This window comes from Panthera tigris, chromosome F3 (genome assembly GCF_018350195.1).
Source record: "Panthera tigris isolate Pti1 chromosome F3, P.tigris_Pti1_mat1.1, whole genome shotgun sequence".
NCBI classification, from domain to species: Eukaryota; Metazoa; Chordata; class Mammalia; order Carnivora; family Felidae; genus Panthera; species Panthera tigris.
Genome location: NC_056678.1, coordinates 32,617,556 through 32,641,074, shown reverse-complemented (window position 1 = coordinate 32,641,074; position 23,519 = coordinate 32,617,556). Strand labels below are relative to the sequence as shown.

The window sequence follows — 23,519 nt, the reverse complement described above, 5'->3', positions numbered from 1 at the left end:
CCTCCAAGCCTGGCTTTGAGACCCTCTCTCAGAGACTGTGCAAATTGCTGATCCTTCTTTAATAAATCCCTTTCATATTAAAACTAATCAGAGTGGGTTCTGTAATTTGCAATGAAAATATCTGATGGGGTTACTTACCCAACGAAATTTGGTATGTCTAGTGGAGCGGAGAGAGTGTGTGATCTTTACTCGGCTTTGCCCATGAGCTGCTTCAGTTCCACACGCCAGAGTCAGAACTGCAGCTATTTTTACATCAGAACAGAAGCAGTCCGCGAAGTGGCAAGGACACTGGATCAGATGCAGAGGACCACGACAGTAGTCTGCCTTTCTGCTCTCTTGCTGTAATGACTTCATGCAAGTGTCTTCTCCTGTTTGGACCTCAGCTTCCTTATTTGTGAAATGAGAGAATTATACCCGATAAACTCCAAGGTCCCTTCCAATCTCAGCAGTCTTTGATAAGCAGCTTTGGTGTGTTTAATACTTGAGGGCCACTTGTGTTGTCCAGATTTACAATATAGTAGCTACTAGCTATATTATTTATTATAAATAAAATATAAATGATTAAAAGTCAACACAACTGTAAGTTCAGTTCCTTAGTGGCACTAGCTACATTTTAAGTGCTTAATAGCCATGTGTAGCTACTGGCTACCTTATTGGACAGTGCAGAGCAGAGATAGAACATTTCTGTCATCACAGAACATTCTCTGGCCTAACACTGGTCTACATGATAATGCCATTTGTCTACTTCCCTTGTAGAGATGCTGGGTGTTCTATTGTATTTCTGCCCGCCCAGTTGAATGATAAGCATCTACCTTATTAGCCATTCAGCTTGCCTCAAATGGGACTCCTTATTTACCTCCCCTCAAGTCCCAACCCTACTCTTCTCCCTCCCCCAGCCACCCCCCCTCCCCCCCCTCCCCCCCGCATCAACCAGAGTAGAAGCCCTGGGAATATTCTGGAAATGTCCTACTTCCTCACGCCCCATATCCATTTTGGTTCCTAAATTCTGTTAGTTCCTCCTATAGATATTAACTGCACATGCTCATACACCATAACTGAAACCCACTTCATCTTTCACTTGCCTTCTATTGTGAACCTCACCTTTATTTTCTTCTTTCCAGTCAGTCCCCTCAGGCCCAAGGGCATTGAATCAAAATAGCTTAGAAACAAAAATCAGTTTTAATTAGCCCCCTCCTCCCTCAGGCATCTGTTCAAGGGCTTTTTCACAGCCCCGTGAGCATTCTCTTTAAATTTCTTTTTGTTCCCTGAGCAAGACTTGCTAGTTCATTTTCTTCTTTCTTTGCACGCCGGTCCCCTCTTTCTGCAGAGGCCTTCTTGGCAGCTGGTTTGGAGGACACCTCTTTTGCTAAGCCCTGCTGACTTCCCTGGAAGAGCTAGATGCCCCCATGGGCGCGCTCTGTCTTGCTGACCACAGTCATTGGCTTGGGGTCTGGGCTCAGGCGGCCTGGGTTTGAGAGCTGGTTGCATCACTGTTGACTGCATGAGCAACTAGGCAGCTCCGTGCTTGACTTTTCACGTCAGCAAGTGGGTATTAATAGTGGGTATTAAAACCTACTTAACGGGTTTTTGTTTTTTTGAGGATTAAATGGCATAATATACATCAAGTGCTTAAATGGTGTTCAGCGGAGTGAACACTTGGTAATTGTTAGTTGTCGTCGTCGCCATCATCATTGTCATCATACTTGCCACCCCTGAAGGCCAGAACTGGGAGCTTGGTTTCTTCTGCATTTTCCTTTGAGCACCTGGCAACGGATGGTTGTGCCCATGGGTTGGAGACAGCTGTAGGCCAAACCCAAGCCAGCTCTGGCACTTACTAGTTATATGGCTTTACCAGCAAGTTTTTTAATATTACTGCTTCAGTTTCCCCTTTGTGAAATGTTGCTTTAGGAAGACAGTCAGATACTTCAAAATTTTGGGTTAAACCAAGCAAATAAGTAAGTGGCAACTGGGTGAGATCAATCATTCTAAATGTATGGATCCATTCACTTATTTATCAGTCTTGGTACCCACTCTCCCCTACTCAGTACTTGAAACACAGTAGTTAGCAAAAGGAACATAGTTGCTACACTCATGGAGCTTAGAGTTTAGGAGCAGAGAAGTGTTTGTCAAAGACCATATGCATGTCTGGTCTACAGACAGCTACTACAGTAGCCAGTAGTGCCAAAAAGGAGAGACACATGGTCCTACAGGTGTGTGTCACAAAGCACCTGATGTAGGTGGGATCAGGCTGGGGGAGAGCCCGCCATGGGGAAGGTTCCCCTAGGAGGCAATGCTTGGGGTCAAGGGTGGGGGGAAAAACATACCCAAAGCTGGGGTGGAGGGGCAGGGTGTATTCCACGAGTAAGAAAAGAAAGAAGGTCCTTGTGGTTGGAGCACGGAGTGAGGCTGGGAAGTTGTCCTGGGCCAGGCCGTGCAAGGCTTTCCATGCCATTTGGAAGGTCAAAGTCAGGCCAAGATTCTAAGCGGTAACTCGGAAATGAGTGACTAGGAAGTTTGCTGGGAAAGTGTAGCTGTAGTCAAAACGGACATATGCACGTGTATCCTAGCATGTCGAAAGTCCTCACTTGGACGATGGCATTGGCCTACTGAAGAAGAAAGCTTCAATAGAAAATGTATAGTGCAGCCTGTTAATTAATATACTAGAGTAGAGGATCCTTCGTGGGGAATATCATCACCAGTGCTAATAATACCAACATTTGCAGTGATGTACACTTTCGTATTAATTAGAGCAGATTCATTTGCATCCACACAGCTTTAGCCCAATGAGAAGAGTGTGTGACAGTATCCTCGGTGAGCTGGGAATTGGGTGTACCCTGCAGTCTGTGGGAATAAGGAGTTGCTGGGATACCAGAGAATAGGTATGATGCTGGGAGTCCATGTAGTGAGTTACTTCTCCATCATTTGTTTCGGAGGATTGTCAAAATCCCAGTGTGCTCATGGGAATGTTATGCCTTCAAACATTGCTTATGAAGAAGTGCAGCCTGGGAATCGTGGGGTTGGTTCCAAATACTGGTCAACACTTATGACCCAGTTGTGCTGCAGTGAGGGTACATGCTGTGTAGCTGGTGTTCATTAGACACAACACTAAAGCAAGCAGGCTGTGAGGAATGGGGTCAACTTGCTGTGGGGCAGGAGCTTAGTAAGGCACCAGCCTAGTACCAGGAGGTCAGTGTATGTGAAGAGTTGTGTTAAGATTTCCTTCCTGAGGGTCATGGACATTTTCTCTATACTCTGGCTATTCAGTATCTTTGGAACACAGTCTCGCTTTTGGAGAATTTCTGGCCATAGGAAATCTACCTCCTCAAAGCACAAGTCAAAAGTCACTATTCTGGGTCTCCCTTGTATCTCGGGTCAGAATGTATCCCAGGCCGTCACTCAGATGTATCAGAGTGGTAACTTTGATTTAGAAGAGACCACAAGAAAGATCCCACAGAAGTGTTTCTGGTAAGGGTGGTGGAGAGAAGTGCAGCTTCCAGATCAGCCTAGACAGGGGCTGATCTCACGTCTGTGGTAACAGCCACAGCACCGCTGGCATCTGCAGAGCAGTCTGGTTGCCCGATCATCTCCGAGCCTGACCTGATCTGCTGGCCCACCCAGATATTCTGTGACCTAATGTCCTTTAAGACATTCCTTTTGTGCTTAAATTAGCTAGAGTGGATTCTGTTGATTGCAATGAAAAACTCTATCACACTATGTAAATGAGCGTGGTCAAGGCCGTAAGTAGGTCTCTTCTCACAGAACTCAGTGCTGAAGAGGGACCACAGGAATCTCAAGGTCATTTGGTAGAGTTTAATTCTTTTAAGTATTGATATCAATTCAAGTGTTTCCACCAAAATGTGAGGCAACTTGAAAAACTTCAGTAAAATTGCACACACAAAAACAATAAGATTTATGGAAAAAATAGAGTTGGATAGATCACAACTCTGAACCTACACAACTCTGTCCAGGACACTGAGAAACAGTAACAATCCTAATAAAAGTATTAGCACAACTGGGAAGTGTCACCCTGAATTCCTAGGAAATAAATAGTGTCAGCCTTTATGGTGGGAGGGGCCCAGGCTGCTGGGCTCTGGAGACAAGGGCAGAGGGAGGTGGGGGGAAGTACTCGCCAGCTTTGCACGGCTTGAGCCGTGACTGAGATGGGTGGCTCTGGGTCCCTGTTTTGTGTTGTTCTTCTACACAGGGTCGTGGAGAAGTGTGCCCAAGGTGCCTCTAAGAGCATGTGGTTCAGCTGGGCCAGTGGGAGCCAGGGACGGGATGAGTGGGTATCTGGACAGTAATGTAGGGCAGCTCTGCCAGTGAGCCTTGTGTTTGGATGCTTTTACTTGGGGGCTAAGAAAAAATACACAAAATCCAACCCAACTTCTGTTTTATATGGATATTGTCCTCCTATTTGCCAATTCCATAGGAACTACGGTATTTAAAGAAGTGTGTTATTGTCGACCAGACTGTATTTATTTCAGGTGTTCTGTAAACCTGAAAGGGTGGAGGACCCTTGGCCTCTAGGTAAAGGGACAGTGGGAAGAGGATCCCTGGCATGGGCTAAGAGGAGGAGCCCTGTTGGAAGAGTAGACTGTCATCACGGGAGGCTGCAGAGAGGTGGGAGAGCAGAGCGGTTAGAAGCACAGGCTGTGGCCTAGGCCACCTGGATTTGAATCCCTACCCTGTTGCGTAGTAGGTCTGAGCCTTGATTTTATCATTTGTGAAGTGGAGACAATAATGATGCTATCTTACATTTGTTAATGCGTGTAAAATGCATGTACAGCACTTAGCTCCCCAAGTGAGGACTGTTGTTGCCGACTTCTCATCCGTTTGTCTACAATACCATCTGCTTCAAGGATGAGGAGAAAGAACTCACGGGAAGTACCTCTCATGGGGTCTAACAGGTGCTCAGAACATCTTTGTTGATGGGAACTATCCACAGGGACCACGACCAACACTCTTTCCTTTCCTCGTCCTAAGGCAGCGTGGAAACTGCTTAGTGGCCGAGGTGGGGCGATCTTTATTGAGAGGACAAATTCAGAAGCACATTCTGGCCTGGCAAGCTGTGAATCCTGGGTGCTTTGGAGTCAGGTGAGATCCCACGGGAAGGTCAGGTCTTCAAAACAGATCCTGAAGAGAAAGGAAGAACAGCTTGCTGCCAGCCTGGTTTGCGACCAGGCCATTTAAAATAAAAACACTTCAGAATCTGAAAGCCCACAGCATCTGTTTCTAATTGAAAGGTTATTTGCAGACAATATGTTTTTCATAGAGTGGCATGTGTAAGTGTTTATTAATACACTGAGTCTATTGCAGTGAAATCCATTTTGTCAATGGAAATAGATAATTATTTTTGAACCTTTTAATCACTTTTAAGCAAAATAATGAACTAGAAAGCGTTTAGCGGAGAATGTGCATCTGATTACCCAAGCAAATTATTCAGCTGGGATGAGATGCAAATATATATCGTCTCCTTCTGCTCTACTGGAGGGTGGTTCCTCATTTTCTCTCTTGGTTCTGTGACATCTTTACTCTCGTCTGGTACTTCAGACACCCATGATTCTAGGCCTAGATTTTTCTTTTATTTCACAGCCTTGAGAAAGTCACTAGAAGTTTCTGGGCATCACTCACTCATCTGCAAAACACCTTAAGATTTAAAAGGTCCCTTCTCTCTCTGATCCTATATATCAGCAGAATTCTGTGACTTGATGAAAGTGGACAGATTCCTGTACACACTTGAGCAATTCAAGAATTCTGGTCTTCTCGAGGCCCCACACCAGAATTTAAAATGCTAGATTTTCTGTTTCATTCAGCACCATGCACAGAACTCATACTATACACAGAATATATTAAAGCCAATGAGGGGACAGAAAAGCAAGTAACTGCTTAATTTTTCTGTGATCTAGTTGGAGACAGAAAACAAACACATGTGACATAATGAGAAAGATCAAGCCAGTCAGAAATGCCAGAACTAAAGTGTTCTCTAATTGTATAATCTGGAAGAAAGGAAGGAAGGGTCCTACCAGAGAGTCTGGAGAATGGGACACAGTCTTAAGGCAATTTTTATAATTAAATAATGGGACTTGGATTTATACTATATTTGGTGAGCCAAATCTGGGCTATTTATCATCTTTCCATCCTGGTTTTTTTTTGGGGGGGGGAGGGGGAGAATATAGGTGGGTGGGTCTTTCTCCCTCACTCGATTTATGAGTGCCTTGGACACTTCTCTTTTTCCTTTGTGTTTGAAGATCTCATGACATCTAGGGTAGCACTTTAAGATAAATATCTTGAATTGGTGTAACACCCCTGATTCTCCCTTCCTGACCCTACCAGCGTTTGTTGGCACTGAACTTGAGCATGACCAGGAGAGGTGGTTGGTGAGATGGAGGTGAATGGCACAGAGGAGCCTGGCTCTCCGGTCGGTAGCTCTTTTGTTTGCTTCGGAAGACAGCATCTGTTGCAATGGTCAACCCCGGGGAAGCAAGTATGGTCAAAACAGCTGCATCACTGGAGGCGGCTCTCTGGCTTACTTCTGCAGATAGTCTTTGCGATGCTGACATGTGTCTGCACTTGCCTTTGAGGTCTGGGATTGGTAGATAACCTACAGCTTTCACCTGCGGAGAGCCTCGCAGTCTTGTTGCTGATGCATCTTGCTGGGCAGGCAGGTGGGCAGCAGCTCTCTCGCCGTGTTTCAAGTGTGCCCATAGGGATGTTTTTGAGAGTGGCACAATCCTGTCACGCATCACTGCTGTCAGTTGGGGATCTTTGAAGGGGTTGTGTAGTCCTGCCAATGAAGCTACGGATAAAATGAGATTTTAGGGATTTTCTCTGGTAGTGATATTCCCCACTTCTCTCTAATGAGGATATTAAGAGGTAATTAGGTAACTAAGGTAATTTAGTTTCACTAAAATTTGTTAACCTGAGAAATCAGCCCTGACTCTAAGAGCTAAAAACAGGCCTGGTGTAACTGAGTCTGTATTGGCACCTGGACGCTTGCTGTGGTGTCACAATGAAGAATGCTCGTGGGTTCCTAACATCACTGTGGGAGATGGGGTTGGGAAAACCATTGCTGCCAGTCAACCTCACAGACCCGGTGAGAGAACTGGAAGCATCAGGCTGTACTATAAAGTGCAAGAACATCTTCCCACACCTGCTGGCTACCCCAGCACTGGGCTAAATAGGCCTTGATATGCCGAATGCTCCCCTAGCTTCTCTTCTTGGTCCCGTCGGGTGGGAATCTGTGGGCCCAGAGTGGCATCTGACTCCTTCCTGGCTCTCTGATGGCTCATGCAGGGACCACTGGTTTTTCTTTTCAGACTTCATACTGTGTCACTGCACTGGTGCCCGGTTAGATTTGTGCACTCCTGTCATATTTAACTTGGCTACCTGAGGGCATGGAGTGATGACTATTCACATTACACAGAGTAGAGATGTATACGTTTTTCCCCATAGGGTATTGTTGTACTTTACTTACTAATTTATTAACTTGCATGCTCTTTTTATAAAGCAGTCCTCCACCCCATAAATCTCCCACTTCCTGTGCACATAAACAATGATAGAATTTCTGGAGAAAGGATTTAGATTTACAGATCACATCAGTACCAACATATGCACAGAATTGTACCACTTGTGTCTAACTTTCTGGCCATCGACAAAGACTATCTAGATTGGGTTTTGCTTTCCATGGATGTGCTAATAGTAGGATGCACTGTTGGAAGTTGCCCTTTGGTAGAGCTTTGGCTTTGTGTCCACATTTTCTTCACTAGTCTTCCTAACCAGCTGCCTGCTTTTTGTAAGATTGACTAGTTGTGTTGATGTGCCAGGGAGGGGCACAGAGGCCTCTCTGGGACAGAACCAATGGAGAGATGGAATCGTAGCCCTTGGGGGGAGCTGCTGCTGTGCATAGAGCTCTGAGTTTTAGGACTCGGCCTCAGATACCAGCACCTCTGCTCCCTGGCCATGTGAATGTGCCTCTCTCAGTCTCCGTTACCCAGCTGCCAAGGGAAGACAGTGACTAAGTCACAGGGTTTTGTGAGGATTGGGTTAAACGATCTGTGTGGGAGAACTGAGTGCCATTGTAAAGTAGTGTAAGGCTGGTTACTGGCCTGTTGCTCCAACCCACTTTGCTGAAATTCTGTGGGGGCAGGGGACCAGGAAACAGGGTGATGCCTTCTTGCCAATTTCTTTTCTTTCTTTTAATTTTTAAAAATGTCTATTTATTTTTGAGAGAGAGAGAAAGACAGAGCATGAGCAAGGGAGGGGCAGAGAGAGAGAGAGAGAGAGAGAGAGGAAGAAACAGAATCTGAAACAGACTCTAGGCTCTGCGCTGTCAGCACAGAGCCCCACGTGGAGCTTGGACTCCCCAACCGAGAGATTATGACCTGAGCCAAAGTCAGACGCTTAGCTGACTGAGCCACCCAGGTGCCCCTTGCTGATTTCTTAGGTAGAAAAAGATGTGTCCTGTTTTCAAGGATGTAGAAGAAACATAATAGATATGTAAGAAATAATCTGTCTTTTGTAGTTGATGATTCTCTGGACATTGGCTGGAATCCCTGTGGTTGGAGGAGGGAGAACGGTAGGAGAGGGAAAGCCAGTTGGGTTGGCATACAGATAGCTCTGTCTCCGTTTCAGACATCAAACACAGACCGGCCTTTTGTAACAGACACTGCTTTGGGGGATGCACTTGGTGTGTGTGTGTGTGTGTGTGTGTGTGTGTGTGTGTGTGTGTGTGTGTGTGTGTGGTGGTGGTGGTGGTGGTGGTGGGGTTTCCTTATGCTGTATCTGCACAAAAAATACAGCAAGGATTTTGGTCAAAAATGTTTTCAGAGTGGGGGAGAATCCCTGTGGATAGCATACGGATGGGTGAGTTTCTAAGAGCCAAAAAAAAAAGTAAACAACATTCCAGACCAAACCAAAATAACAGAACACGTGCAAATGTGCTAAAAACATTGCAGTCAATAGCAGGACCCTTTTAGGTCTGAGTTACAGAGCCTGGAGGAGCAGCCTGGGTGTGCCCAGGTGTAATCCTAGCGATTCCTCAGCCAGTAGCCTGTTCCCTAACTCACAGAGAGCTGCCCCCGACAGGCTTGGAGCACTTGCATGTCAGGTCCAGCCACTGCTTGTCCCTGATGCCACTGCTTGTCCCTGATGCCACTGCTCGTCCCTGGCCATCAGAGTGCGGATTACTACCTGATTTGGCCGGCCTAAAATGGTGAAACATGTTCTGTAAGAAGTGGTTTTTTTCTTTTTAATTAGGGAAAATACTGACTGTGCTGAACATCGTATAATGTATAGAATTGTTGAATTGGGGGCGCCTGGGTGGCTTGGTCGGTTAAGCGTCCAACTTCGGCTCAGGTCATGATCTCATGGTTTGTGAGTTCGAGCCCTGCATTGGGCTCTGTGCTGACAGGTCAGAGCCTGGAGCTTGTTTCAGATTCTGTGTCTCCCTCTCTCTCTGCCCCTCCCCTGTTCATGCTCTGTCTCTCTCTGTCTCAAAAATAAATAAACGTTAAAAAAAATTAAAAAAAAAAAAGAATTGTTGAATCGCTAGGTTATACACCTGAAACTAATATAGTATTGTATTGTCAAGTGTACTTCAATTAGAAAAATACTTTTTTTTAACACCTGACATAGTCAAACCATAGCATGGGTGTTGGTAATACAAAGATGCATAAATGTTGGTTAGCATAGTAAAGATACACTATGTATGGAATTACCTTAATATGACATGGCATGTGATAAGTGGAAGTTAAAAATGGGAAGGAAAATTAATTTGTTTTAGGAGCCTATATAGGAGAGATTATTTCAACCTGGGATAGTCCTGGAAAGTTTCACGAAAAAAGTATGGTTTGAAAAATAATTAGCTGATGCCTAAATGTAATTCCTTTTTCCCCTACTAAATTAATATATATTTCTTACCAAGAACAAAAACTTTGAGAGCTTTAGTGAGCTCATCACTGAAGCCAGTGCTATGAAGTATATAAGCAGCACCCCATCAGGCTGGGCTCAGCACCACATTACTGCCAGCGGGACTGGGAACTTGTCAGTGCCTGCCTGTTAGTGGCCGTATCTCGCCTGCACTGTCATCTGTATCATAGAGGGCAAAAGCTGTCCTTTCTCATTTAAAGATTTGTGTATTCTAATCAACAGAAAGCCAATGTAATTGCGGCACTCAGGCAACGGGTATGGTGCTGATACAGGTGATGGGAGGAGCAAAGACACCTATCAGATCCTTCCCCCACGGGCTACTGCTTGAGATGGGCCTTTGCTGTAAAGCAGGATTTCTCAGCCATGGTACTATGGGCATTTTTGACCAGATGCTGCTTTGTCATGGAAGCCTTCCCTGTGTGCCGTAGATGTTTAGCAGCATCCGGTTTGTGCTCACCAAATGCCAGTAGAAGCCTCAGTTGTGACAACCAAAAATGTCTCCAGGCAGTGAAAACTGAGATGGGCAAGGGAAGGGGTAAGAATCATTCTTGGGGCACCTGGGTGGCTCAGTTGGTTAAGTGTCCAACTCTTGATTTCAGTTCAGGTCATGATCTCACGGTCATGAGATCAAGGCACGTGGTGAGCCCTGCACTGGCAGTATGGGGCCTTGCTTGGGATTCTTTCCCTCCCTCTCTCTCCACCTCTCCCCCTACTTTCTCAATAAATAAATAAACATTAAAAAAAAAGAATTGCTCTTGGGTGAGCAGGACAGCTCTAAAATAAAATACCATGTCTGGTTTTGAACTGGTTTTGAACTTGAAGCCCTGGTTTTGGCCACAGGTGAACTGTACCTAAAAGAGGATATGAAAGAGGTGGCCACAGGGCTTCAAGCTTTAAATGACGTCTGCCTGTGGCCTCTGATACAGCCTCACTCGTTTGCCCCCAGTAATGTCTAGAGAACCCTGAAAAAGAGGAACACGGTAAACACTGGAAAGTAAGACTGGAATTCAGCCTGTTGGCAGAGTTGACGAAAAGTTTCCTTGACATGGTACACGGAACTGGTCTGAGAAAGGAAATTGCCCTGCCGCCCCCCACCCCTCCCGTCTGCCCTGCCAGTTCAGAAACACATGGTCCGTGCCCACCAGAAAAGCGAACTGCCCTCCTCCAGTGTGTAGTTGAATTTTGCCCCAGTGCAACTATCGTGCTCTTCCTCTGTTCGTAAGCACCCTCCTGTTGCACCAACATGGAGACCCCGTGGTACCAGAGTTCAGTAGACAGCAAGTAGGGGACATGGGCTTGACTGTCAGCGGTGCATATTTGCACTGCATCCTCCACAAAGTGCTGCTAGAGGTAGAAGTGCTGACAGAATGGACCCTGTCAACGCACTGGGAACTGCCATTTGTGTCATGTTAGTTACTTGATCAGACAGGCAGGGAGATGAGTAGGGGACAGTGCTCTCCCTCCCCACTAGGAAAGATGAACCACATCATAGAACACCTGTCAGAAACTTGGAATTGAACTGGGTGCTGGTACCTCGTTTTGTTTTCATGTGTATTGGCTGGAGAATGAGGTTTGGCCGTTGCTAAAGAAGACAGAGAACAAAGTGAAAGGGAACAAGCTGTTACTTTTTACCTTTTTCAGTTGGAAGAACAATTGTGAGAAACTACAGTCCTTAGAAGTCCTCCTTCATTATTAGAGAGAGATTTTGTGGTTCTGGGTGGCTTTTTTTCCCTTTAATTAGATGCTCTCAATTTTTTTTTTTTAAGTCTTATTTTTGAGAGAGAACAGTGAGGGAGGGGCAAAGAGAGAGGGAAACAGAGAATCCCAAGCGAGCTCTGCACTGTCAGTGCCTGACGTGGGGCCTGAACTCACGAGCCATGAGATCATGGCCTGAGCTGAAATCAAGAGTTGGGACGCTTAACCGACTGGGCCACCCAGGCACCCTTGCTCTAAAAATTTTTTAGTGGTTTTCTTTGCCTAATTAGAAATAGCAGTTAGAGCATCTTTTATATTACCTGGCATTTTTCCTTTAAATGGTTGTATTTATTTTATATTCTTTGCTTTTCTCCATATAGATTTTAATCAGAATGGATTCATTGTGTACCATAATTTGCTGTTATAGTGTATCACAAAACTGAACTATTTCCATCACTGAAATATAATTCCCAGTGTAATATGAAAAAGAAAACTAAGAGCAATAAACTTTGTTGATAGATACCAGGTTGTTGATAGATGTTGAGTCTGAATACATTTTACTTTAGGGATTTATGTTGGGAAAAAAAGTAGTATGTAGCCACTGAAAAAAATTCCATTATAAAGTAAAGGGACATCATCTCAAGTCTCAGAGGAAGAGCAGATCTGTAAGGTGATTTATTATAAGAAACAGGAGAAATATTCACATTTTTTTTTACTCTACTCAGTATGATATAAAGAAGATGTGGCATGAAAGAAATAGGAGTGCCAAGATATAAATAGAGAATAAGAAGGGAATGAAATGGAGCTAGGTGAAATAAGAAAGGGTTATTGAGGAAAAATAAGGATACAATCACATAATTAAAATCCACTTTGGAGATCAGAATTGGTACTTCAGAATGATGACTCCTCTGTGCAAGGCAGTCTTGAGCTGTTCTTCCGCACTGGAGAAAAATCAGAGATGAGATGGTGAGGGAAAATAATAAATGTGAAAAATAAACATACAATTGTTGAGGTTCCTGAAAATGAAGCCAGAGTAATGAGAACAGGAGCAATTGAAAAAAAAATACAGAAGAAAACTTCTCTGGACTTAAAGGACTTAGCCATATTACAGATAAAATACCAGAAAGGGAACCATATGGAGGCATGTTCTGCCATAATTTTAAAACCACTGAACAACGGAAGAAACTATACAAAGGTGCAAGCAGGAAGACAGAATGACTGGTAAGGAGTAAAAAGATGTCAGACGTCTGCTTGGTAACACTTCATGCCAGACACAGTGAAACCCTGTCTACTGTGTGCCAAGAGGGAAAGATGGTCATTCCAGAATTTTCTATCCAGGTGAGTTGTTTTACTGTGTAAAGTCTAGAAAGAACTGCTCTAAAAATGCCTTGGGGGAGTCCTGGCTATGGTCAAGCCCTCTCCTCACCGAATCACCTTCATCTGTAAGGACCCATGGAGCAGGTGGGCACCTGAGTCAGGTGCCTTGCCATCTCCAGCCAACCTGATTGGACTAGGAGTGCAAATCTCTGGGAAGTAACCTGTGACTTCACATCTGGCACATAGAGATGAGCTGGGCCAATGAGATCGTTCTTCAAGAGCTTTGAAAGAGTCAACACTTGTGGTCAACATTGAGGACTGGAGCTGGAAAGTCATGGAGATGAGGGTATCGTTAGTGCCATGGCAAGTCGTGTGATGTGCAGGCTAACCTCCTGACAGAGGCAGAAACTGGGAGGAGGCAGAAGCAGACTGGGAGAGAGAAAGGAGCGAGCAGGGTCAGAGAGAAGCAGGGGAGCCATAGAAGGAGGCAGAGTAACGGTGTCAGTTCCTTTCTTGTTCCCATGAAGCCCTTTTCACACTCTGAATTTTGTCCCATTTTCTTACAATAAATCCTCTTGGACATGAGCGTGTAATCTGCTGAGTGAAGAGAAGTTCTTAATACAAGGGCATTTTCAGATAATCAAGGACTTATGAAGTATATAACACCTTGCAACCTTTCATTGAAAAAGTTTCTTGAAGTAGAATAAAAATGATAAATCTAATAATGAGGAAGTAGGAAAAGATTGGATTGCTCTGTGGGACTCTCATCAGGCTTAAGACTCAATTTATCACTAAAATCTTGAGGAGACTCTTCATCTAATGAACTATCCTTTTACTTTGCCACTCTCATGACATAGAAGATGGTGGAAGGTTTGGTGCTGCTTTTCAAAATGGCATCTAGACAAAACTTAAAAGTAAAGAATGTTGTTAGGGATCATTATTCCTAATTTAGGCAATAATTCTGTAATCTGACATAAAAGATGTTCCGGAACAGCCTCTCTCCCAGGTAGCATTTATCATCAGGATTATAAATTGCATCTACATATAGCTACAAGAAGGTAGCAGACACGCAAACATCCACACTGTTGCTGAGGAAGAAAACTGGGAGAAAACATACCGACATAGTAACATGATTTCTTTTGATGATGACACAATAGGTGATTGATTCTCCCTCTCTTTGTCTGTTTCTCCCTTCCTTCCTCCATCACACACTGCATACACACAGCATGTGTGTGTGTATGTTTGCTTCAGTGAGTGTTGATTTTTAGGTGAAAAGATAAAACTTTATATTGGAAAAAAATTAGAGATGACACTGAGATACATTTTCAAGTAAAACCATAGTAATGGCCTAAGAACGCATCAGGCCTCACGTGTCAGGCTCAGGCTCTTTATGTTGTCTCTCCAGATTGTTTTCGTGACTCCCAATAGAGAGACTGTGGGTTACTGCCATTTTCTAAATAAGGAAGCTCAAGCTCTTTGGGGTTAAAGACTTGACAGGGTCTCTCGGGCAGTAAGTGGCACATCTGGGGCTTTGAATCTGGGTCTACTCCACCCCCAAGAGTCCGCTCTCTACCCTGTTGTGTTGCCTCTTCTGAACAATTCAAGCCAGGGATTGGGACGAGACCTGGCAAGCTTGTGTCACAGCACTGGGATTAATCACGATGAAGAAGAGTAGACACTGGAGGGAATTCAGGAATTCTATGTATCTGAAAAAGATTATTTGGAAAAACTACCAGTTTTAGGTTATGGAACAAGTCTTCCCCTCTGCCCTCTTTTACACTTCAATTTTTTTAAAGTTTATTGAGAGAGAGAGAGAGAGAATGAGAATGAGCAGGGGAAGGGCAGAGGGAGAGGGGGACAGATGATCCGAAGTAGGTTCATGCTGACAGCAGAGAGTCCGATGTGGAGCTCGAACTCATGAAGTGTAAGACGACCTGAGTCGAAGTCAGACCTTAGTCAGCTGAGGTACCCAGGTGTCCCGTGTGCTTCGATTTCTTTGTGAAACTAGTAGCTTTGGCTATCCGGTCCTGGCATCTTGTCACTCTTATGTTCTTGGACTCTACTAAGCAAACAAGCTGACAGGAATTGGCCTTCTTTCTTTGTTGTTGTTTTTTGTTTTGGCTTTAGCAGGGATTTGAGATGGGAATGAAAAATGAATGAGCAAAGTTGTAAAGTACAGTAACACCTAAATAGAGGGCATGCGGTGAAAGTCCCAGAAAGCAGTCATAATTACGCAATACATAATATGAATTGAACGGTGATTTGGAAACATGGGATCACTTCTTCATCTGAGTTGTACATTTTCATGGAGAATACTGATTTTTTTTCATTCCTACCTGAGATCATAACACATGTTCCAGTATTTTCCTTAGTGACACAACTTACAGACATTCATATACTAATTGTGAATAATTCAGTTGACCCTGACCACAAGTGAGTATCTTAATTTCCTTCTGTTTTTGTACTTGAACATAACATGTTTTACCTGTTTATTAGCAAAAGCAATAACATAGGAGCCAGGAGATTGCTCCTATCTGTCTGTATCAAACTGGCCAAGTTATTTTACCCCTTGGACCTCAGTTTTCTTGATAAAATGAGTTAAACTATACCCATTCCAATATTTGATACTCTAGTCTACGACTATTTTTTCCTTGCTTTAAAAAAGATATTTATTTATTTTTGGGAGAACGCAAGTGGGGGAGGGGCACAGGCAGGGGGACAGAGGGTCTGAAGCCGGCTCTGCGCTGACAGGCTGACAGCCATGAGATCATGACCTGAGCCCAAGTCGGACTGTCAACCGACTGAGCCACCCAGGCGCCCCTACTTTTTCCTCACTTTTTAAAGAGCTCTTGACTTCTCTCGACGGAAGAGAACACAGATGATGACAGTAAGAGGCAACCTTTATTGAGTAGTTACTATATTTCAGGCATTTACTAAGTGTTTTCTTTGCAGTATGTCAGTTAAATCTTAGGAGAACCTTTTGAAGCTGGGAAGTACTATTATTACTCTGTCTAAAGTTAGAAGGCTCAGAGAGTTTAAACAACTGTCCAAGGTTGAACAGCCAAATATTCACTCAGGCAGTTCGACTCCAGGACCGGCGTTCTTGGTCACTGTGATAATACTGAGGCCACACAGGGGAAGTAAAAGGGCCCCTGGATAGCAGTGCATATGGGGTTATGGGCAAAGAGCTGCAGGAGTACGTGTGTTCTCTGAAGATGGCTTAGGGTAATCCCCTAAAATTGATATTTGGGCAAAATCCATGAAGGCGCCCTCTGGAAATATGTATAAGGGTTGACTCTCCTAGAAGAGAATATCCACTTCCAGGGGGAGCTTTAGAGAGGTTAGGTGGAATTGTTTACATCCCGATCTGAATGACTCAGTCCGAGGTCCACTCAGTTTCAGGCCAGCCATGTGACTCTCGTGGTGAGTGTCTTCTGCGTTGGCCAGGGAGTCTGTCAGGGTTTATTTCAGTGGTTCTCTATTGAGTCCCCGTGTCTAAATGGGATAACTGACCAGTTGGTGGATTCACCTCCTTCCTCCCCCGCTTTCTCTTTCTCCTCTCCCTTGACATTCTTTTGTTTTTGGAGGCTGTGTTCTCTGCCTCCAGCCCTGCTTTTTTTGGATGGTAAAGGAGGGTGAAATTTAAACTGTTTAAAGATTGGTAAGAGAGCAAGTTGTCACTTTTGACAGAAATGATATCTCGGCATCCTCACAGACCTTGATCATTCTGCTTACCCATCTTCTAGCCTCCCCGCACCCCCCAGGCAGAGAATAAACAGGTGGGGGTTGGAAGTTAGCCTCCAACTTGCCTGGACTTCCTGCCATCACTGAACTGTTACCCCTGGATCACAGAGTCATGGGTACCCCACTGGTGTCCTCGTGTTTGAAAAGTACATCTTGATTCTTCTCCGGTCCAGCAGACACATTAGTTTCTTTTCCTGTTTTTGCCGTGTCAGTGTTAGGTTTAGGAAATTAAGAAAACTCTGAAACGGTTTTTGCCACTTCAGTGTTTTTGTTTAAAAGAATCAATATTATTCTAAATCATGTTAAGTATACGTATTATGTGTGTTTTTCATTTGGTTCTGTTCTACATTTGCAAATGGCTTAGGGGCTGCTCTCAGAGCTGGGGCCAGCGAGGTGGGTTAATATGACATTGTGGCTCTGAGGTAAGCATTGGGGGTAAAATTACATCACTGTAATGACCAGAGTTTAGAAAAGGTTTTAATTTTCTCATTCCAAAGCGTCTGGAACCTTCTGAGAAAGGGAAGGCATGTTTAGTGAGTCCTTGGTCAGGAAATGACAGAGTAGCCTTTTTATAAAGCAGATGTGTTTTGAAGGAAAAATTTAGCAAGTTTAATAAATGTAGGCTAACTAGGAGGCGGGGGAGAGGAAGTGACACTTCAGGCGTGGGATGGTTCTGTGTGGTTTACCTGAAGAACTGAAGGGGTTGTTCAGATAATCTCTCTTGACACTTCTAAACTCAGATTTTAAGAATTTTTACTTTCTGTAGTTTTCCCTTCCTTTTAATGCATTGCTAGGCTCTCATCATTTCTTCATAGGACCTTTCCAATAGCCTTCTCTCTGTGTTCTGTACTGTTGCCTGTGTTCTTTCCCTCTTTTAGTCCGTCCTTTGCACTACCTTATTACTTACTCAGAACATGGATATCAGAGTCTCCTTATCTCCTGAGAAACCTTGAAAACTCTTCTCTACCCATAGGACAAGGTTCAGAGGCATTCCAGTCAGAGGCCTTCATATTAAACTCCACCAAGCTCACATTCCCAACCTTGATTTTCTTCCTGACCTTATTTTTCTGCTCTTGTATTCTTCACCTTCCGTTTATCCTAAACCAGTTGCTAGTCCCAAGATGCACTGTTGACGTTTCTTCCTCTGTGCCTTTGGGGTGCAGATGGACTGTGGGCCAGACATTTAAGATCCAAGATATGTCTATTCCGTGGTCCTTGACCTTTACACACCAGACCCCGATAAAAGGACAGAGAAAGAAATGGTATGCACTGCCCGCTCCCACTCTCCCACCACTGGACCTGGGACAGGATCTTTTGAAGCTCTAGGCGTCTCCACTGGGATGCATGTAGGTGGTAATATACACAGTCTTAGTGAATTTGACTATGTGCCTTCCTGTCAGGTGACCTTGCCAGGTAGCTTTATCTAGGGAAAGTCAGAAGGGTCTAATAAGGTTCCGGGGTATTTTTCAAAGAATACTAGGCCAGTTATTCCTAATCCAGCTTTCACGTGGCTTCAGTTCTTTTATAGGTATGTCCCCTTCCCGGTTCATCCAAAACATATTTGTTAACCACAACTCATGATTTCCCCCCAAGAACTGACCTCTTTAAGAGTTGTTATCTCAGCAAACGGTGCCCTCACTTCTCCTGCTATCTGTACCAGACCACAGGTGGCATCTCTGATACCTCTCTTGTCCTCACCCCCCCCAGATCCATCCACTGCCATGTCTGTTGATTCTACATGTCTTCTATCTCGCAAATTTGCTTACTGTCTCTCAATCTCAGTTGCCACACTGATCTTTTATCTGGACAACTGAAACAGTTTCCCATCTGGTCAATACCCATTTATTCTCTGGCCCTACCCCCCATCCATTCTCCATATTGTATTGAGAATGAGTTTTTTTGAAACATAGTTAATTGCTTAAAAGACTCTGGTGGCTTCCACTGCTTTGAGAATGAAGACAAAATTCTTGAACAGACCTGTGAGACTCCCTTGGCTCTGGTGTCTTATCTTCTTTACCTCCCCAGCCTCATCCAGGATTGTGCACCTCTCACTCTGTGCACTTCAGCCTCATGAATTTTCTTTAGTTCCTTGCGAGCACAGTTTCCCTTCCTGCCATGGGGCATTTGCATAAGCTACTCCATATTCTTAGAATACTGTCCCTCTCTCACTTGCTTAATAAACTTTCCTCGCAGAACTCAACTTAGTCATCACTTCTTTAGGAGAGTCTCTGCTGATCTCTGAGTCAGACCCTCCTATTATTTGTCTCTAAACAGTATGTTCTACCTCTTTGGGACCTCATTACAGTTTTTTTTTTTTTTTTTTAAATTTATTCGTGAAATGATTTCATTGTTTTTCTTCCCTGGTGGGTTGTAAACTCCATTAAGGCAGGGATCATGCCTGGGTTTGCTCATTATTTTTATCACCAACACTTATTAGCTCAATACCTGGCACTTAATAGGACCCACGGAAGGGCATGAGGAAGGGCATTTGTGGCATCCTTAGTGCATGCTCTTTTCTCGCTGAAGTTCCTCTTCTTTATCTCCTCTTACTGACAGTTCAGTCTAGATGCTTCATTTCAGATGACAGTATGCTGGTCCTCAGCAGCCTGGATTACTCTGAAATTTAACCGATCTATTCGGCCAACATTCTCTCAGTGGCTGCTGTGCCGGGCAACACACTGTGCCATGGGGACATAACGATGGAAAGGACAGGGCCCCCGACACAGAGTGGCCCAGAGCTTACAGAATGTGGTGTTGTTGAGGGCTGTGTGAAGGCTGTGGATAAAACTATAGGGAAATACAGAAGAGGAAGCATCAACTCGGTCTGGGGAAGCCAGGAAACATTCCAGAGAATGTGACGCAGGGGCTGGACTTTGAAGATTTGTAATTTTGCCATGGCAGGCATGGCAGATGGAGGAGGGCATTTTTGGAGAGGAAACAGCCGGAGCAGAGGTGCAGAGTGGGAAGATAAGTGTGAATGTGGAAAGAATGAGGTCCAGTGTGGCTGGGGTAGAGGCGTCAGGCCCATGCAGGGGACCGTGGTAAGAGGAGGGCCTTGAGGGACAGACAGTCCAGGGTACTGGGACTTAATCCTGCTCATACAACGAGGAACCTCTGCGTGGCTTTAAACACAGGATTAACAGGATCAGATCTGTGTTTTTAAATCAATAACTCAACGTCAGTGTGGGGAGCACATGGCAGCTGGTGGTGGCAAGGAGGGAGGCATAGAGATAGACAAGGAGTTGTAAGGATTTGAGCAGTGAATCAAGAGGGCTTGAACCTTCACCATGAGAGTGGGGGTGAGCAGGATAGAGTGATTTGAGAGATACCATGAAAGTGGAAGAGACAAGACCTGATAATGAATCTTGATAGTAAGAGTGAGGGGAGAATGGAGGCGGGGTGGCTTGGGTTTTTGTTTTTTTCACAGTTGGAGTGAAGTGATAGGTAATGATGCTTGGAATGGAGACAGTCCCCAAGGCTTCTTGGGATCCTTTCAAATGGTCCCAGGTGGCTTCAGTGGCCAGTAGATGGTAGGGGGTTTGGAATGTAATATGGAGAGGTAAATTGAATAGGTTATAAGAAAAAAAAACTTTTTTGGTTCATAATTTGAGTAGAGCCTGAGCAGAAATTTGCCTTTGCTCTCTGTGAGAAAGGAAATTGCCAGACTTGTTAATAGTATTAACAGAAAATTGCAGGGCATGTGTGATCCCATTAAGGAAACGTATCCCTGGCCCCTAGGCGACACTCTGGCTAGTTGTGACGATGGCACATTGGTTTTATCTGCTCATTAAGGCAGGGCCCGAAGGGCCTCTATTTGGCAATACTCCAGTCATCTAGTTACTACTTATGTTCTCTAAACCTACTAGACACTCATTGTGCACCTGACATTGAGTTGGGCACGGTGAGGAGTATGAGTGAGTGAGTGAGTCGTGGAAATCTCACTTCTTCTAAAGCTGCTGGTAATTCAGGCTTCCAGGTTTCCTCCCAAATAGCTTTAATTTGTAAATTTGACCAAGTCTTCCAGTGACTCCCACTCAAGGGCCATTTCCCTCTGCCTGTCCTGAGCCCGGGCTGTTGGAGCTGGCATGTCATACCACATAGGTGGTAGTTCCCAAATGTGTGTAGAGGGCACAGCAGATCAGCCTGGAAGTGCCAGTGCCTTTAAAAAGTGAAAGTATGAAACTGTCCACAGTATATGGGGTGGGCATAAACAGCCATGCGACGAGGGGGTGTTTACAAGAAGCAGAGTCCAGAGGGTCCTGGGGGAAGACTCTGATAGGGCAGCTTTGTTTTTATTCTCATTGTATACCTGTTGTACTCACTGTCCCCAGAAGCGATGGGTCCTCCTTGGGAGCCCCCACTGTCTTAACGAACATTTCCACTCTGCCCTCGTGGCTCGCTTGTGTGTACCAAGGCAAAGGAAACCTGGGGAAAGTTTCCACAAACACCGAGGAATGGGGTCTGACGCAGTTACCAAGGCCAAGCTGGCCGCTGTGAACTCAGGCCGTACGGTGGCCTGTGTCATGGTGGGCACTGCGGCAGATGGGGCAGCACGGTTCTTCAAGGGGCTCATTTACAGTGATGCGGGTTAATAGAGACAGTAGCTGCTTTGAAAGGCTGTGTCCATCGAGTCTACAAGGCCTAGAAAATAGTAAATCTTTAATAACTATTTGTAAGCTGAATGAATGAATAAATGAAGAACAAATGGATGAATCAGGGTCCAAGTGAAGGACCTTGAGTAGGAACCAAGGCACTTGGCAGAGATAGTGCAGCAGGTGCGTGCTGAAGGTTGGCGAGGGGGCCCAGCTGCTGTTGGATGCCCATGCCATACCCCGGGCTCCACTTCTCCTTGGTACGCTGTGGCCATCAGCCAACAGGGTGTTTTAACCTCACACGTGCACTAATGGGAAGGTGTTCTGTGCTTAACCCCCAGGTTCAGTGCCTGGGGGATGGCAGTACCGTGTGGTGATTAAGAACATGGACCCTGGAGCCCAACTCCTGGGTTTCACTCTTGGCCGTGCCCCTTGGTAGCTCAGTCAGGCAAATCTTCTAATCTCCTTGGGCCTCAGTTTGCTCATCTGTAAAACAGGAATAATAACAGTACCTGCCTCAGAGGGTTATTGCGAGGATCACATGGCATAATACATTTAAAGTACCGAGTTAGGTATTATTGTTGTTTTTGTTGTCATTGTTATTTTATTATCGGAAGTGGGGTGAAGGAGGAAGGGTCAGACGTTATCTGTCTTTATTTTCAACATAAGCTCAGGTTCTTAGAATGAAGCATTGGCATTGAGCCGTTGGCAGTGAGGCCTTTCAGGGAGTGCATTTTGTTGATGATATGCAAAGGGTCGACTGGCTAAGTGTGGGCCTGCAGAGAGGTTATTCAGAGTCCATGGTCCTCTGAGGAGTCCAGCATGAGCGGGCAGGGCTTCCTGACTTATGAAATTGCACAGAGAAGAGCGTAAGGCAGGGTGGGAATACCTAGTTCCAGCCAGTTCTCCAAGGCCATTTAATGGATGATATTCATCCCCTTGAAGGGCCTGGTGGTCAGGAACCTGAGTTTTCGTCTTCTGCTAGCTTGGAGGAGTTGTAGGGAAGGTAGGCCTCATTTTTCCTCTCTTTAAAATGAGCATAATAGCACATATCTTGTTTAACTGATGGCATGATTACAGGATAAAAGTGTCAAAGGAAATGGTTTGGAAAGATTAAGGTATCCATAACTGCAATAAATGATTATTGTTAAATTGGATCCCACTGCCCACCTGCATTCTGCCTTTAAAAATAACATTGTGAATCATCATCTGTCTTGAGGCACATGGACCAAAGGCTCATCAGGGCCTGTGATGAGGAAATTTACTCTCTCCACCCATCGCCCCCATGCCACCGTTCCAGGCACTGTGCTGATTCCCAGCCACAGGCCTTTGTGCTGGCTCCTGAAGCGTTTATTCTTCCTCCCTCCCGCCACCTCAGTGTTTCTCTGCCTTCAAGCCCAGCTGTTTGATCATTCCAGCCACACAGAGTTCGTCTTTTCTGAAATGCACACATCAGCATTGATTTCTTCTTCAACCCAGATTGGTTGAAGTCACCTACCTTGTGGGTGGCTTGAGATTGATATGTGTACATCCAAAAGTACATCGGAGAACGGAGATTTATATGGAGCTTGAGGTTGGATCTTATCTCTGCCTCTCACAGTCTGTGTGTCCTTGGTAAATTATGTAAGTTCTCTGAACCTCAGTTTTCTCAGCTGTAAAATGGCAGTATTAATACCCTCTTCAGCATTGTTCTGCACCTTAAATGATATGGAGCTAAAGGTGCAGTGACAAGCACATGGCAGGTATTTAGTAAATGTTGTTTCAAGTCGCTTCTCCCCTACAGAGGAAGACTAGGGGTAGGGGAGGGGAGAGATGGGAAAGATACTCTTAAACCCCACTGAAACCCAACAGTTCACTCTCATTGGTTTGTCTTATCTTCAGAAACGATGTCTCAAACAGGAATGGGAACTTCTACAGGTTGATACAGAGCTAACGCTATGTGGTAGTAAGAATCCTGCCATTAGCCAGAGTTTGGATTTCAGCAGTAACATCCGGCTCTCCTCAGACATCTTGGGTCCCTCTTAAGACCCGATGTGTACTCCAGCGACCAAAATCAAGTGTCTGCAGAGGTTCCTGGCGCGGCCCTGCCCCAGCACCCTGCAGAAGTGCCAGCGGTGAAATAAAAGCTGGAACTCTCTGTCCTCCTCCCGTCCTATGGTATGAGCAGCTGGAAGGAGGGAACCCAGCACCACTTGTCACCGTTCTGATGATGCGGCACCATTTTAGAGACCGCTCAGATTTAGG

The 23,519-nt window shown here is 44.9% G+C and overlaps 1 protein-coding gene across 10 annotated transcripts in view; it reads left to right on the top strand.

Moving 5' to 3' along the window:
- HHAT (hedgehog acyltransferase) overlaps positions 1-23,519 on the top strand; it is a 321,914-nt gene that overhangs the window by 187,144 nt on the left and 111,251 nt on the right. The window lies entirely within an intron of this gene.